The sequence below is a fragment of the Osmerus eperlanus genome, chromosome 14, assembly GCF_963692335.1.
Source record: "Osmerus eperlanus chromosome 14, fOsmEpe2.1, whole genome shotgun sequence".
In the NCBI taxonomy this organism is placed as follows: domain Eukaryota; kingdom Metazoa; phylum Chordata; class Actinopteri; order Osmeriformes; family Osmeridae; genus Osmerus; species Osmerus eperlanus.
This window is the reverse complement of record NC_085031.1, coordinates 10,631,788-10,651,007: the sequence shown is the minus strand read 5'-3', so window position 1 is coordinate 10,651,007 and position 19,220 is coordinate 10,631,788. Positions and strand designations below refer to the sequence as shown.

At 43.9% G+C, this 19,220-nt stretch overlaps 2 long non-coding RNA genes across 2 annotated transcripts; both read left to right on the top strand.

Moving 5' to 3' along the window:
• The first annotated feature begins 8,230 nt into the window (after positions 1–8,230).
• Positions 8,231–9,330, top strand: LOC134034199 (uncharacterized). Its single transcript, XR_009932206.1, has 3 exons — positions 8,231–8,379; positions 8,761–8,822; positions 8,929–9,330. It is a non-coding gene; the product is annotated as an uncharacterized LOC134034199 (long non-coding RNA).
• A 6,203-nt stretch (positions 9,331–15,533) lies between these two features.
• LOC134034200 (uncharacterized) lies at positions 15,534–16,579 on the top strand. The gene is made up of 3 exons (XR_009932207.1): positions 15,534–15,629; positions 16,011–16,072; positions 16,179–16,579. It is a non-coding gene; the product is annotated as an uncharacterized LOC134034200 (long non-coding RNA).
• Positions 16,580–19,220: the final 2,641 nt, after the last annotated feature.

The following is a 19,220-nucleotide window of genomic DNA, read 5'->3' as shown; positions in this document are numbered from 1 at the left end:
TCCAACAACCACAGTTGTCCCAGCAATAACCACAACAGTGCCAACATCAACAGATGTTTCTACAACAACCACAGCAGCTCCTACAACAAGCACAGATGCTCTGACAACAACCACAATAGCTCTAACATCAGCAGATTCACCTACAACAACCACTGCTGCTCCTACAATAACCACAGCTAGTGCCGCAACAACCACAGCTGTCCCAGAAACAACAACAGCTGCTCCTATAACATCCACAGCTGCTCCTACAACAACCACAAATGTCCCAGCATCAACCACAACAGCACTAACATCAACAGATAGTCCTACAACACCCACAGCAGCTCCAACATCAACAGATGCACCTACAACAACCACAGCTGCTCCTACAACAACCACAGCTGGTCCTACAACAACCACAGCCAGTGCTGCAACCACAGATGTCCCATCAACAACCACGGCAGCTCCTACAACAACCACAGCTGATTCTGCAACAACCACAGCGGCTCCTACAACAACCACTGCTGCTCCTACAACAACCACAGCTAGTGCCGCAACAAACACAGCTGTTCCAGAAACAACAACAGCTGCTCCTACATCCACAGCTGCTTCTACAACAACCACAAATGGCCCAGCAACAACCACAACAGTGCCAACATCAGCAGATGTTCCTACAACAACCACTGCTGATCCTACAACAACCACAGCTGCTCCTACAACACCCACAGCTGCTTCTACAACAACCACAACAGCACCAACATCAACAGATGCTCCTACAACACCCACAGCAGCTCCAACATCAACGGATGCACCTACAACAACCACAGCTGCTCCTACAACAACCACAGCTGGTCCAACAACCACAGTTGTCCCAGCAACAACCACAACAGTGCCAACATCAACAGATGTTTCTACAACAACCACAGCAGCTCCTACAACAAGCACAGCTGCTCTGACAACAACCACATTAGCTCTAACATCAGCAGATGCACCTACAACAACCACTGCTGTTCCTACAATAACCACAGCTAGTGCCGCAACAACCACAGCTGTCCCAGAAACAACAACAGCTGCTCCTACAACATCCACAGCTGCTCCTACAACAACCACAAATGTCCCAGCATCAACCACAACAGCACTAACATCAACAGATAGTCCTACAACAACCACAGCAGCTCCAACATCAACAGATGCTCCTACAACAACCACAGCTGCTCCTACAACAACCACAGCTGGTCCTACAACAACCACAGCCAGTGCCGCAACCACAGATGTCCCATCAACAACCACGGCAGCTCCTACAACAACCACAGCTGCTCTGGCAACAACCACATTAGCTCTAACATCAGCAGATGCACCTACAACAACTATTGCTTCTCCTACAACAACCACAGCTGATTCTGCAACAACCACAGCGGCTCCTACAACAACCACTGCTGCTCCTACAACAACCACAGCTAGTGCCGCAACAAACACAGCTGTCCCAGAAACAACAACAGCTGCTCCTACATCCACAGCTGCTTCTACAACAACCACAAATGGCCCAGCAACAACCACAACAGTGCCAACATCAGCAGATGTTCCTACAACAACCACTGCTGTTCCTACAACAACCACAGCTGCTCCTACAACACCCACAGCTGCTTCTACAACAACCACAACAGCACCAACATCAACAGATGCTCCTACAACACCCACAGCAGCTCCAACATCAACGGATGCACCTACAACAACCACAGCTGCTCCTACAACAACCACAGCTGGTCCAACAACCACAGTTGTCCCAGCAACAACCACAACAGTGCCAACATCAACAGATGTTTCTACAACAACCACAGCAGCTCCTACAACAAGCACAGATGCTCTGACAACAACCACAATAGCTCTAACATCAGCAGATTCACCTACAACAACCACTGCTGCTCCTACAATAACCACAGCTAGTGCCGCAACAACCACAGCTGTCCCAGAAACAACAACAGCTGCTCCTATAACATCCACAGCTGCTCCTACAACAACCACAAATGTCCCAGCATCAACCACAACAGCACTAACATCAACAGATAGTCCTACAACACCCACAGCAGCTCCAACATCAACAGATGCACCTACAACAACCACAGCTGCTCCTACAACAACCACAGCTGGTCCTACAACAACCACAGCCAGTGCTGCAACCACAGATGTCCCATCAACAACCACGGCAGCTCCTACAACAACCACAGCTGATTCTGCAACAACCACAGCGGCTCCTACAACAACCACTGCTGCTCCTACAACAACCACAGCTAGTGCCGCAACAAACACAGCTGTTCCAGAAACAACAACAGCTGCTCCTACATCCACAGCTGCTTCTACAACAACCACAAATGGCCCAGCAACAACCACAACAGTGCCAACATCAGCAGATGTTCCTACAACAACCACTGCTGATCCTACAACAACCACAGCTGCTCCTACAACACCCACAGCTGCTTCTACAACAACCACAACAGCACCAACATCAACAGATGCTCCTACAACACCCACAGCAGCTCCAACATCAACGGATGCACCTACAACAACCACAGCTGCTCCTACAACAACCACAGCTGGTCCAACAACCACAGTTGTCCCAGCAACAACCACAACAGTGCCAACATCAACAGATGTTTCTACAACAACCACAGCAGCTCCTACAACAAGCACAGCTGCTCTGACAACAACCACATTAGCTCTAACATCAGCAGATGCACCTACAACAACCACTGCTGTTCCTACAATAACCACAGCTAGTGCCGCAACAACCACAGCTGTCCCAGAAACAACAACAGCTGCTCCTACAACATCCACAGCTGCTCCTACAACAACCACAAATGTCCCAGCATCAACCACAACAGCACTAACATCAACAGATAGTCCTACAACAACCACAGCAGCTCCAACATCAACAGATGCTCCTACAACAACCACAGCTGCTCCTACAACAACCACAGCTGGTCCTACAACAACCACAGCCAGTGCCGCAACCACAGATGTCCCATCAACAACCACGGCAGCTCCTACAACAACCACAGCTGCTCTGGCAACAACCACATTAGCTCTAACATCAGCAGATGCACCTACAACAACTATTGCTTCTCCTACAACAACCACAGCTGATTCTGCAACAACCACAGCGGCTCCTACAACAACCACTGCTGCTCCTACAACAACCACAGCTAGTGCCGCAACAAACACAGCTGTCCCAGAAACAACAACAGCTGCTCCTACATCCACAGCTGCTTCTACAACAACCACAAATGGCCCAGCAACAACCACAACAGTGCCAACATCAGCAGATGTTCCTACAACAACCACTGCTGTTCCTACAACAACCACAGCTGCTCCTACAACACCCACAGCTGCTTCTACAACAACCACAACAGCACCAACATCAACAGATGCTCCTACAACACCCACAGCAGCTCCAACATCAACGGATGCACCTACAACAACCACAGCTGCTCCTACAACAACCACAGCTGGTCCAACAACCACAGTTGTCCCAGCAACAACCACAACAGTGCCAACATCAACAGATGTTTCTACAACAACCACAGCAGCTCCTACAACAAGCACAGCTGCTCTGACAACAACCACAGCCAGTGCCGCAACCACAGATGTCCCATCAACAACCACAGCTGCTCCTACAACAACCACAGCTGGTCCTACAACAACCACAGCCAGTGCCGCAACCACAGATGTCCCATCAACAACCACGGCAGCTCCTACAACAACCACAGCTGCTCTGGCAACAACCACATTAGCTCTAACATCAGCAGATGCACCTACAACAACTACTGCTTCTCCTACAACAACCACAGCTGATTCTGCAACAACCACTGCTGCTCCTACAACAACCACAGCTAGTGCCGCAACAAACACAGCTGTCCCAGAAACAACAACCGCTGCTCCTACATCCACAGCTGCTTCTACAACAACCACAAATGGCCCAGCAACAACCACAACAGTGCCAACATCAGCAGATGTTCCTACAACAACCACTGCTTATCCTACAACAACCACAGCTGCTCCTACAACAACCACAGCTGCTTCTACAACAACCACAACAGCACCAACATCAACAGATGCTCCTACAACACCCACAGCAGCTCCAACATCAACATATGCACCTACAACAACCACAGCTGCTCCTACAACAACCACAGCTGGTCCCACAACCACAGTTGTCCCAGCAACAACCACAACAGTACCAACATCAACAGATGTTTCTACAACAACCACAGCAGCTCCTACAACAAGCACAGCTGCTCTGACAACAACCACATTAGCTCTAACATCAGCAGATGCACCTACAACAACCACTGCTGCTCCTACAATAACCACAGCTAGTGCCGCAACAACCACAGCTGTCCCAGAAACAACAACAGCTGCTCCTACAACATCCACAGCTGCTCCTACAACAACCACACATGTCCCAGCATCAACCACAACAGCACTAACATCAACAGATAGTCCTACAACACCCACAGCAGCTCCAACATCAACAGATGCACCTACAACAACCACAGCTGCTCCTACAACAACCACAGCTGGTCCTACAACAACCACAGCTGCTTCTACAACACCCACAGCAGCTCCAACATCAACAGATGCACCTACAACAACCACATCTGCTCCAACAACAACCACATCTGTCCCAGCAACAGCCCCAGCAGGTCCAACATCAACAAATGTTCTTACAACAACCACATCTGCTCCTACAACAGCCACTGCTGCTACTACAGCAACCGCATCTGCTTCTGCAACAACCGCAGCTGTCCCTACAACAGCCACGGTTGGTGCCACAACACCCACAGCTGCTCCTATCACAACCACAGCTGTCCCTACAACAGCCACAGTTGGTGCTACAACACCCACAGCTGCTCCTATCACAACCACAGCTGTCCCTACAACAGCCACAGCTGGTGCCACAGCAACCACAGCGTCTATTACAACCACCACAGCTTTTCCTATCACAACCACAGCTGTCCCTACAACAGCCACAGTTGCATCTGTAACATCAACCGCATCTACCACAACAGAAACAGCTGGAGGTTCCACAACAACAGCCGGTGCCACAACAAATGCTGCAGGTGCCACAACAAAAACTTCTTCTTCAACCACAGCTGGTGGCACAATAACCGCAACTTCTTCTACTGCCACTGTTACTTCCAAAACCACAGATGCTGCAACATCAACCCCAGTTGCTACTACAACTAAAGGTCTTCCTACGACAAGTACATCTCACCCTATAACAGCAACAGCTGCTTCTTCATCATCCACAGTTGTTTCCACAACAACAGGTGCCTCAAAAACAACAACCAGTACCACAAAAACAACTACTGCTGGTACCACAAAAACAACTACTGCTGTTGTCAAGACAACCACAGTTTCAGCCTCAACTGGCATCAGCTACCAGTTTAGTATTCTCACAATGTGTGTAGCTTTAATCATCCAAACACTTTTCTAGGATGAGTTTCTCCAAAAGTGGCATGTGTTTTATAATACTTGTATAGTAATTTATATCATTTATTTTGAGTAATTATTTAATGTATTTATCAATTAGAATGCTTTCAAAAAGCACAATGTTACATTTATGGTATAGCATAAACCTTGCTCAGCGCATTTAGACTGCCTTTACTGTTGATGTTTGACATGTTTCAGGTTTTTCTAGTCCCTGTGCTGTACCCTAATGCACTTTACAACTAAAATGATTAGTGTGTTTTCCAAAGAAAGTTGCGCATCTTCTTAACCAAATGAATGTGTGTGTGCTCTTGCCATCTAGTTTGATTTCACTGTGACTGTCTTCTTAACTAGGAGTATTTTGTATTCATTGGTTCTTTATTCTTATTGAATGAATGTTAATTTACAATTCACTTAATAAAATGTTACTTTGCATTTAGATGTATTTGTCCTCAATTTTCCTTTCATACTTGTGCTATGGTCAGAGCTAGTAAACCCAAGCACAAGACACAGACTCCAGACTCGTATAGATTCAATGAAGGAGTAATGGTGTTAGGATAAACAGATTGATTCAGTGCTAAAACCCAGGAGCATTGTGAGGACAGACCCACCATCAGCACCGTGGACAGCGGCCCCAGCAGGAAAAGGGACTTCTCATTGATGGGAGATTCTTCTCCTTCCCACCTTCCAGTCAGTTGTGTATAGCTGTTGCTGCCACTCATCAGCCAATTGAGAGAGGATGAGTTCAAAGCCCAGGAGAAATCACATAAGGGAGTTTGACGTGGAGCAGAGAGCGTAAGATTGAGAGCCGGACTCCGGCAGCGTCAACCTGTTATACGCAAACCAGCGTTTACTCTGTGTTACAGTCTTAGCCCTGCGGACAGACAAGTGAAGTCCTCCCGGATGATATCCTAAAATGTTTTTGGTATTGTTTTCTTTCCTACGTTTGCTGAAAACATTATTTTACTAATAAAGATGCTTCTAAAAAGGTAAAGCTGGCCTTTGTTGTGTATGGCTCTGACCGAAAGGTTCCGTGGTTATCTCAATGGCTATTAAATTCACATTAACATCAGCTTTTGTGAGGCCTCTGAGTTGATATTTAAGTAAGGGCATCATCATCTGTTACAAGCCTAACTCAAAAAGTCACTACATTCTCGTTTGGGCAGTTTTGTTGCGATTAAACTCTCAGTCCTGTAAGTCTTAGTAGCGGTTCAACAGCTGAATAAAGGAAGATGGCTTAATAAAGGACTTTATTACTAATGACAGATATCATTGTTTGTTTAGCTCTTGAGTAAAAAAATAATGATGGTAATGATGGATGCAAAGTAATGACACATTCAAAGTTGAAGTGAATTATTATCAACAGGGTTATTCCTTGCCATCAAATTAAAACAGTTAGTGTCAGGGACAAACACACCAGCAAGTCCTCATCTTTACAGTACCTTTGCAGATGGCTTTAAAATGTACCTAAGGTTTGATTTATAGTCTGGTTTTGCAACTTTAATGTGTAAAGAAAAGCATAAAGGGAAGTACAGTTTCCATTTATGAGGCAAATAACATAATTTATGCAAACAACACATACAAAACTTTTAAATAGCTTGTAAGTCTGCACTAAATAGCATTTAAACGGTAAATGGACCTTACTTTTTTCTTTTCACTTTCATTGATCCTGACAGTTAACTCCCTTACAGAATTTTTTTTAACATGATTAGCACACAAAGACAATACGATAGCAGGAATTAAATAGTAAATGAAAAGAAGCACTGTTTCTTTGAAATGAATGTAATTGAGATCTGTCTAGTACCATAACAAAAGCTGACATTAGGCACTTTGGTGTCAGATATGATAGAGGTATTTATGATAGAGGTATTTATAAAAATATTGTCTATTGTTATAGAACATCCAGAGATTGAAATTATGTCAGAATACAAAAACTAATTAAGTTATGTGAAATGATTTTGTTGTAAACAAGTGAAGAGCGTTCCAATAGAAACAGAACCAATCCAAATGTACAATAACGAGCCCATAGGTGTATATGTGGAGAAGTATTAAAGAACCTCATGGCCCTTGGCAAAAAAAAAAAAAAATGTTTATTTGACCTAACCACTGAACATTTTTGAACAGTCTGTTGCTGAATTTGCTCCTCCTAATGTGTAGAGCCGCAAGTACAAAATTATGCAGGTTATTATTTGGGTTGACAAATCTTGAAATTATTCCACTTTGTGTTTTTGGTTCAGGGACGTGATTAGTGATGATTATTAGGTTTTGAAATTTTGTCTGATATTAATAGATGTTACATACGTAGGAAGAGTGACAAGATATGACACAGGTGCAGGTAACAAGCACTGTATTGTGCCAGAAATGGGTGTGTGATCAACAAACAAGGGTGTGTCCAATTGAATACTTTAACGTGACGTTTCTTGCTTATTGCCTCAAAGCATATTTCTGTCATGTGCATACTAAGAAATGTCCTGAACTGCGTACTTCAAATATTCATTTTGAAGTGAGCATGTTTCAAAGAATACATTATTCAGGAGGATTAACAGTAGTTGTTCAATAACATGTTGGTACAACTTGGAAACATTACCATTTTAATCTAACAGATATAGCTTTTAACAATTACTTTGGTAAATGACAACTTGCCAAAGAATTTTCTTGGTGTGTCAAGATGGACTGATGATGATAATGTGATGTCACAACACGGAAGAGGGAAAGGTATGCCGTGACAATTCCACCCTGGTTTTCCCTTACATACAAAACTCTCTTCTGATGTCATACAGGTGGATACCTCCTCAATAAAAGCTCATGCTGAAGAGACCAAGACAGACTTGAAGAACACTGCTGGAGAGAAGAAGTTGACGAGAGAGAATCTCTGAATTTGTTGAGTGAATATTTAAACTCCTGTTAATATTGGTAAGTGTTTAAATCTTTTAAACTGAATAGTTAGAAAATATTTACAATTCTGATCATAAAGAAATTAATTCATGTTGAAAACATCTGCATTAATTATATATGAAAAGTGTATTTAGATGAATGAATACAAATTAATATTGAGCTAAAGGTTGAATAAATGATCACTATTCCATGCTATCTTAAACTGACATCTGAATGACTGCAATTTCAATGTTGTGACTGGAATACATGATGCTTGTAAAATGTTGATAATGTTTAATATTATTATGCTGAAAATACAAAGAAACACTAGACTTATGTGAATGACAATCAAATACATAACTGCAACATTTCTCTTTTATTCAATGAAGTTAAGTACACATCATTTATTTTTATTTTCAGAATCGAAGGAAACATTTGAAAAATGATTGGACATAAAATGCTTCTGCTACTTCTGATTATTAGTAAGTGATTTTTAAATGTATTCTAATAGCATTGAACTGAGGTAAATCATTTATATTTTCAACTTCAAACATTTGACAATAATCAGCATTGATCAACTTTAAATAGGTTTGGGGAGCTGTCAAAATACAACTCCTACAACAACCACAGCTAGTGCCGCAACAACCACTGCTGTCCCAGAAACAACCACAGCTGTCCCAGAAACAACCACAGCAGCTCCAACATCAACAGATGCTCCTACAACAACCACAGCAGCTCCAACATCAACAGATGCTCCTACAACAACCACAGCAGCTCCAACATCAACAGATGCTCCTACAACAACCACAGCAGCTCCAACATCAACAGATGCTCCTACAACAACCACAGCTGGTCCTACAACAACCACAGCCAGTGACACAACCACAGATGTCCCATCAACAACCACGGCAGCTCCTACAACAACCACAGCTGCTCTGGCAACAACCACATTAGCTCTAACATCAGCAGATGCACCTACAACAACTACAGCTTCTCCTACAACAACCACAGCTGATTCTGCAACAACCACAGCGGCTCCTACAACAACCACTGCTGCTCCTACAACAACCACAGCTAGTGCCGCAACAAACACAGCTGTCCCAGAAACAACAACAGCTGCTCCTACATCCACAGCTGCTTCTACAACAACCACAAATGGCCCAGCAACAACCACAACAGTGCCAACATCAGCAGATGTTCCTACAACAACCACTGCTGATCCTACAACAACCACAGCTGCTCCTACAACAACCACAGCTGCTTCTACAACAACCACAACAGCACCAACATCAACAGATGCTCCGACAACACCCACAGCAGCTCCAACATCAACAGATGCACCTACAACAACCACAGCTGCTCCTACAACAACCACAGCTGGTCCAACAACCACAGTTGTCACAGCAATAACCACAACAGTGCCAACATCAACAGATGTTTCTACAACAACCACAGCAGCTCCTACAACAAGCACAGATGCTCTGACAACAACCACAATAGCTCTAACATCAGCAGATTCACCTACAACAACCACTGCTGCTCCTACAATAACCACAGCTAGTGCCGCAACAACCACAGCTGTCCCAGAAACAACAACAGCTGCTCCTATAACATCCACAGCTGCTCCTACAACAACCACAAATGTCCCAGCATCAACCACAACAGCACTAACATCAACAGATAGTCCTACAACACCCACAGCAGCTCCAACATCAACAGATGCACCTACAACAACCACAGCTGCTCCTACAACAACCACAGCTGGTCCTACAACAACCACAGCCAGTGCTGCAACCACAGATGTCCCATCAACAACCACGGCAGCTCCTACAACAACCACAGCTGATTCTGCAACAACCACAGCGGCTCCTACAACAACCACTGCTGCTCCTACAACAACCACAGCTAGTGCCGCAACAAACACAGCTGTTCCAGAAACAACAACAGCTGCTCCTACATCCACAGCTGCTTCTACAACAACCACAAATGGCCCAGCAACAACCACAACAGTGCCAACATCAGCAGATGTTCCTACAACAACCACTGCTGATCCTACAACAACCACAGCTGCTCCTACAACACCCACAGCTGCTTCTACAACAACCACAACAGCACCAACATCAACAGATGCTCCTACAACACCCACAGCAGCTCCAACATCAACGGATGCACCTACAACAACCACAGCTGCTCCTACAACAACCACAGCTGGTCCAACAAACACAGTTGTCCCAGCAACAACCACAACAGTGCCAACATCAACAGATGTTTCTACAACAACCACAGCAGCTCCTACAACAAGCACAGCTGCTCTGACAACAACCACATTAGCTCTAACATCAGCAGATGCACCTACAACAACCACTGCTGTTCCTACAATAACCACAGCTAGTGCCGCAACAACCACAGCTGTCCCAGAAACAACAACAGCTGCTCCTACAACATCCACAGCTGCTCCTACAACAACCACAAATGTCCCAGCATCAACCACAACAGCACTAACATCAACAGATAGTCCTACAACAACCACAGCAGCTCCAACATCAACAGAAGCTCCTACAACAACCACAGCTGGTCCTACAACAACCACAGCCAGTGCCGCAACCACAGATGTCCCATCAACAACCACGGCAGCTCCTACAACAACCACAGCTGCTCTGGCAACAACCACATTAGCTCTAACATCAGCAGATGCACCTACAACAACTACTGCTTCTCCTACAACAACCACAGCTGATTCTGCAACAACCACTGCTGCTCCTACAACAACCACAGCTAGTGCCGCAACAAACACAGCTGTCCCAGAAACAACAACAGCTGCTCCTACATCCACAGCTGCTTCTACAACAACCACAAATGGCCCAGCAACAACCACAACAGTGCCAACATCAGCAGATGTTCCTACAACAACCACTGCTTATCCTACAACAACCACAGCTGCTCCTACAACAACCACAGCTGCTTCTACAACAACCACAACAGCACCAACATCAACAGATGCTCCTACAACACCCACAGCAGCTCCAACATCAACAGATGCACCTACAACAACCACAGCTGCTCCTACAACAACCACAGCTGGTCCCACAACCACAGTTGTCCCAGCAACAACCACAACAGTGCCAACATCAACAGATGTTTCTACAACAACCACAGCAGCTCCTACAACAAGCACAGCTGCTCTGACAACAACCACATTAGCTCTAACATCAGCAGATGCACCTACAACAACCACTGCTGCTCCTACAATAACCACAGCTAGTGCCGCAACAACCACAGCTGTCCCAGAAACAACAACAGCTGCTCCTACAACATCCACAGCTGCTCCTACAACAACCACACATGTCCCAGCATCAACCACAACAGCACTAACATCAACAGATAGTCCTACAACACCCACAGCAGCTCCAACATCAACAGATGCACCTACAACAACCACAGCTGCTCCTACAACAACCACAGCTGGTCCTACAACAACCACAGCTGCTTCTACAACACCCACAGCAGCTCCAACATCAACAGATGCACCTACAACAACCACATCTGCTCCAACAACAACCACATCTGTCCCAGCAACAGCCCCAGCAGGTCCAACATCAACAAATGTTCTTACAACAACCACATCTGCTCCTACAACAGCCACTGCTGCTACTACAGCAACCGCATCTGCTTCTGCAACAACCGCAGCTGTCCCTACAACAGCCACAGTTGGTGCCACAACACCCACAGCTGCTCCTATCACAACCACAGCTGTCCCTACAACAGCCACAGTTGGTGCTACAACACCCACAGCTGCTCCTATCACAACCACAGCTGTCCCTACAACAGCCACAGCTGGTGCCACAGCAACCACAGCGTCTATTACAACCACCACAGCTTTTCCTATCACAACCACAGCTGTCCCTACAACAGCCACAGTTGCATCTGTAACATCAACCGCATCTACCACAACAGAAACAGCTGGAGGTTCCACAACAACAGCCGGTGCCACAACAAATGCTGCAGGTGCCACAACAAAAACTTCTTCTTCAACCACAGCTGGTGGCACAATAACCGCAACTTCTTCTACTGCCACTGTTACTTCCAAAACCACAGATGCTGCAACATCAACCCCAGTTGCTACTACAACTAAAGGTCTTCCTACGACAAGTACATCTCACCCTATAACAGCAACAGCTGCTTCTTCATCATCCACAGTTGTTTCCACAACAACAGGTGCCTCAAAAACAACAACCAGTACCACAAAAACAACTACTGCTGGTACCACAAAAACAACTACTGCTGTTGTCAAGACAACCACAGTTTCAGCCTCAACTGGCATCAGCTACCAGTTTAGTATTCTCACAATCTGTGTAGCTTTAATCATCCAAACACTTTTCTAGGATGAGTTTCTCCAAAAGTGGCATGTGTTTTATAATACTTGTATAGTAATTTATATCATTTATTTTGAGTAATTATTTAATGTATTTATCAATTAGAATGCTTTCAAAAAGCACAATGTTACATTTATGGTATAGCATAAACCTTGCTCAGCGCATTTAGACTGCCTTTACTGTTGATGTTTGACATGTTTCAGGTTTTTCTAGTCCCTGTGCTGTACCCTAATGCACTTTACAACTAAAATGATTAGTGTGTTTTCCAAAGAAAGTTGCGCATCTTCTTAACCAAATGAATGTGTGTGTGCTCTTGCCATCTAGTTTGATTTCACTGTGACTGTCTTCTTAACTAGGAGTATTTTGTATTCATTGGTTCTTTATTCTTATTGAATGAATGTTAATTTACAATTCACTTAATAAAATGTTACTTTGCATTTAGATGTATTTGTCCTCAATTTTCCTTTCATACTTGTGCTATGGTCAGAGCTAGTAAACCCAAGCACAAGACACAGACTCCAGACTCGTATAGATTCAATGAAGGAGTAATGGTGTTAGGATAAACAGATTGATTCAGTGCTAAAACCCAGGAGCATTGTGAGGACAGACCCACCATCAGCACCGTGGACAGCGGCCCCAGCAGGAAAAGGGACTTCTCATTGATGGGAGATTCTTCTCCTTCCCACCTTCCAGTCAGTTGTGTATAGCTGTTGCTGCCACTCATCAGCCAATTGAGAGAGGATGAGTTCAAAGCCCAGGAGAAATCACATAAGGGAGTTTGACGTGGAGCAGAGAGCGTAAGATTGAGAGCCGGACTCCGGCAGCGTCAACCTGTTATACGCAAACCAGCGTTTACTCTGTGTTACAGTCTTAGCCCTGCGGACAGACAAGTGAAGTCCTCCCGGATGATATCCTAAAATGTTTTTGGTATTGTTTTCTTTCCTACGTTTGCTGAAAACATTATTTTACTAATAAAGATGCTTCTAAAAAGGTAAAGCTGGCCTTTGTTGTGTATGGCTCTGACCGAAAGGTTCCGTGGTTATCTCAATGGCTATTAAATTCACATTAACATCAGCTTTTGTGAGGCCTCTGAGTTGATATTTAAGTAAGGGCATCATCATCTGTTACAAGCCTAACTCAAAAAGTCACTACATTCTCGTTTGGGCAGTTTTGTTGCGATTAAACTCTCAGTCCTGTAAGTCTTAGTAGCGGTTCAACAGCTGAATAAAGGAAGATGGCTTAATAAAGGACTTTATTACTAATGACAGATATCATTGTTTGTTTAGCTCTTGAGTAAAAAAATAATGATGGTAATGATGGATGCAAAGTAATGACACATTCAAAGTTGAAGTGAATTATTATCAACAGGGTTATTCCTTGCCATCAAATTAAAACAGTTAGTGTCAGGGACAAACACACCAGCAAGTCCTCATCTTTACAGTACCTTTGCAGATGGCTTTAAAATGTACCTAAGGTTTGATTTATAGTCTGGTTTTGCAACTTTAATGTGTAAAGAAAAGCATAAAGGGAAGTACAGTTTCCATTTATGAGGCAAATAACATAATTTATGCAAACAACACATACAAAACTTTTAAATAGCTTGTAAGTCTGCACTAAATAGCATTTAAACGGTAAATGGACCTTACTTTTTTCTTTTCACTTTCATTGATCCTGACAGTTAACTCCCTTACAGAATTTTTTTTAACATGATTAGCACACAAAGACAATACGATAGCAGGAATTAAATAGTAAATGAAAAGAAGCACTGTTTCTTTGAAATGAATGTAATTGAGATCTGTCTAGTACCATAACAAAAGCTGACATTAGGCACTTTGGTGTCAGATATGATAGAGGTATTTATGATAGAGGTATTTATAAAAATATTGTCTATTGTTATAGAACATCCAGAGATTGAAATTATGTCAGAATACAAAAACTAATTAAGTTATGTGAAATGATTTTGTTGTAAACAAGTGAAGAGCGTTCCAATAGAAACAGAACCAATCCAAATGTACAATAACGAGCCCATAGGTGTATATGTGGAGAAGTATTAAAGAACCTCATGGCCCTTGGCAAAAAAAAAAAAAAATGTTTATTTGACCTAACCACTGAACATTTTTGAACAGTCTGTTGCTGAATTTGCTCCTCCTAATGTGTAGAGCCGCAAGTACAAAATTATGCAGGTTATTATTTGGGTTGACAAATCTTGAAATTATTCCACTTTGTGTTTTTGGTTCAGGGACGTGATTAGTGATGATTATTAGGTTTTGAAATTTTGTCTGATATTAATAGATGTTACATACGTAGGAAGAGTGACAAGATATGACACAGGTGCAGGTAACAAGCACTGTATTGTGCCAGAAATGGGTGTGTGATCAACAAACAAGGGTGTGTCCAATTGAATACTTTAACGTGACGTTTCTTGCTTATTGCCTCAAAGCATATTTCTGTCATGTGCATACTAAGAAATGTCCTGAACTGCGTACTTCAAATATTCATTTTGAAGTGAGCATGTTTCAAAGAATACATTATTCAGGAGGATTAACAGTAGTTGTTCAATAACATGTTGGTACAACTTGGAAACATTACCATTTTAATCTAACAGATATAGCTTTTAACAATTACTTTGGTAAATGACAACTTGCCAAAGAATTTTCTTGGTGTGTCAAGATGGACTGATGATGATAATGTGATGTCACAACACGGAAGAGGGAAAGGTATGCCGTGACAATTCCACCCTGGTTTTCCCTTACATACAAAACTCTCTTCTGATGTCATACAGGTGGATACCTCCTCAATAAAAGCTCATGCTGAAGAAAACCAAGACAGACTTGAAGAACACTGCTGGAGAGAAGAAGTTGACGAGAGAGAATCTCTGAATTTGTTGAGTGAATATTTAAACTCCTGTTAATATTGGTAAGTGTTTAAATCTTTTAAACTGAATAGTTAGAAAATATTTACAATTCTGATCATAAAGAAATTAATTCATGTTGAAAACATCTGCATTAATTATATATGAAAAGTGTATTTAGATGAATGAATACAAATTAATATTGAGCTAAAGGTTGAATAAATGATCACTATTCCATGCTATCTTAAACTGACATCTGAATGACTGCAATTTCAATGTTGTGACTGGAATACATGATGCTTGTAAAATGTTGATAATGTTTAATATTATTATGCTGAAAATACAAAGAAACACTAGACTTATGTGAATGACAATCAAATACATAACTGCAACATTTCTCTTTTATTCAATGAAGTTAAGTACACATCATTTATTTTTATTTTCAGAATCGAAGGAAACATTTGAAAAATGATTGGACATAAAATGCTTCTGCTACTTCTGATTATTAGTAAGTGATTTTTAAATGTATTCTAATAGCATTGAACTGAGGTAAATCATTTATATTTTCAACTTCAAACATTTGACAATAATCAGCATTGATCAACTTTAAATAGGTTTGGGGAGCTGTCAAAATACAACTCCTACAACAACCACAGCTAGTGCCGCAACAACCACTGCTGTCCCAGAAACAACCACAGCTGTCCCAGAAACAACCACAGCAGCTCCAACATCAACAGATGCTCCTACAACAACCACAGCAGCTCCAACATCAACAGATGCTCCTACAACAACCACAGCAGCTCCAACATCAACAGATGCTCCTACAACAACCACAGCAGCTCCAACATCAACAGATGCTCCTACAACAACCACAGCTGGTCCTACAACAACCACAGCCAGTGACACAACCACAGATGTCCCATCAACAACCACGGCAGCTCCTACAACAACCACAGCTGCTCTGGCAACAACCACATTAGCTCTAACATCAGCAGATGCACCTACAACAACTACAGCTTCTCCTACAACAACCACAGCTGATTCTGCAACAACCACAGCGGCTCCTACAACAACCACTGCTGCTCCTACAACAACCACAGCTAGTGCCGCAACAAACACAGCTGTCCCAGAAACAACAACAGCTGCTCCTACATCCACAGCTGCTTCTACAACAACCACAAATGGCCCAGCAACAACCACAACAGTGCCAACATCAGCAGATGTTCCTACAACAACCACTGCTGATCCTACAACAACCACAGCTGCTCCTACAACAACCACAGCTGCTTCTACAACAACCACAACAGCACCAACATCAACAGATGCTCCGACAACACCCACAGCAGCTCCAACATCAACAGATGCACCTACAACAACCACAGCTGCTCCTACAACAACCACAGCTGGTCCAACAACCACAGTTGTCCCAGCAATAACCACAACAGTGCCAACATCAACAGATGTTTCTACAACAACCACAGCAGCTCCTACAACAAGCACAGATGCTCTGACAACAACCACAATAGCTCTAACATCAGCAGATTCACCTACAACAACCACTGCTGCTCCTACAATAACCACAGCTAGTGCCGCAACAACCACAGCTGTCCCAGAAACAACAACAGCTGCTCCTATAACATCCACAGCTGCTCCTACAACAACCACAAATGTCCCAGCATCAACCACAACAGCACTAACATCAACAGATAGTCCTACAACACCCACAGCAGCTCCAACATCAACAGATGCACCTACAACAACCACAGCTGCTCCTACAACAACCACAGCTGGTCCTACAACAACCACAGCCAGTGCTGCAACCACAGATGTCCCATCAACAACCACAGCAGCTCCTACAACAACCACAGCTGATTCTGCAACAACCACAGCGGCTCCTACAACAACCACTGCTGCTCCTACAACAACCACAGCTAGTGCCGCAACAAACACAGCTGTTCCAGAAACAACAACAGCTGCTCCTACATCCACAGCTGCTTCTACAACAACCACAAATGGCCCAGCAACACCCACAGCAGCTCCAACATCAACAGATGCTCCTACAACAACCACAGCTGGTCCTACAACAACCACAGCCAGTGACACAACCACAGATGTCCCATCAACAACCACGGCAGCTCCTACAACAACCACAGCTGCTCTGGCAACAACCACATTAGCTCTAACATCAGCAGATGCACCTACAACAACTACAGCTTCTCCTACAACAACCACAGCTGATTCTGCAACAACCACAGCGGCTCCTACAACAACCACTGCTGCTCCTACAACAACCACAGCTAGTGCCGCAACAAACACAGCTGTCCCAGAAACAACAACAGCTGCTCCTACATCCACAGCTGCTTCTACAACAACCACAAATGGCCCAGCAACAACCACAACAGTGCCAACATCAGCAGATGTTCCTACAACAACCACTGCTGATCCTACAACAACCACAGCTGCTCCTACAACAACCACAGCTGCTTCTACAACAACCACAACAGCACCAACATCAACAGATGCTCCGACAACACCCACAGCAGCTCCAACATCAACAGATGCACCTACAACAACCACAGCTGCTCCTACAACAACCACAGCTGGTCCAACAACCACAGTTGTCCCAGCAATAACCACAACAGTGCCAACATCAACAGATGTTTCTACAACAACCACAGCAGCTCCTACAACAAGCACAGATGCTCTGACAACAACCACAATAGCTCTAACATCAGCAGATTCACCTACAACAACCACTGCTGCTCCTACAATAACCACAGCTAGTGCCGCAACAACCACAGCTGTCCCAGAAACAACAACAGCTGCTCCTATAACATCCACAGCTGCTCCTACAACAACCACAAATGTCCCAGCATCAACCACAACAGCACTAACATCAACAGATAGTCCTACAACACCCACAGCAGCTCCAACATCAACAGATGCACCTACAACAACCACAGCTGCTCCTACAACAACCACAGCTGGTCCTACAACAACCACAGCCAGTGCTGCAACCACAGATGTCCCATCAACAACCACGGCAGCTCCTACAACAACCACAGCTGATTCTGCAACAACCACAGCGGCTCCTACAACAACCACTGCTGCTCCTACAACAACCACAGCTAGTGCCGCAACAAACACAGCTGTTCCAGAAACAACAACAGCTGCTCCTACATCCACAGCTGCTTCTACAACAACCACAAATGGCCCAGCAACAACCACAACAGTGCCAACATCAGCAGATGTTCCTACAACAACCACTGCTGATCCTACAACAACCACAGCTGCTCCTACAACACCCACAGCTGCTTCTACAACAACCACAACAGCACCAACATCAACAGATGCTCCTACAACACCCACAGCAGCTCCAACATCAACGGATGCACCTACAACAACCACAGCTGCTCCTACAACAACCACAGCTGGTCCAACAACCACAGTTGTCCCAGCAACAACCACAACAGTGCCAACATCAACAGATGTTTCTACAACAACCACAGCAGCTCCTACAACAAGCACAGCTGCTCTGACAACAACCACATTAGCTCTAACATCAGCAGATGCACCTACAACAACCACTGCTGTTCCTACAATAACCACAGCTAGTGCCGCAACAACCACAGCTGTCCCAGAAACAACAACAGCTG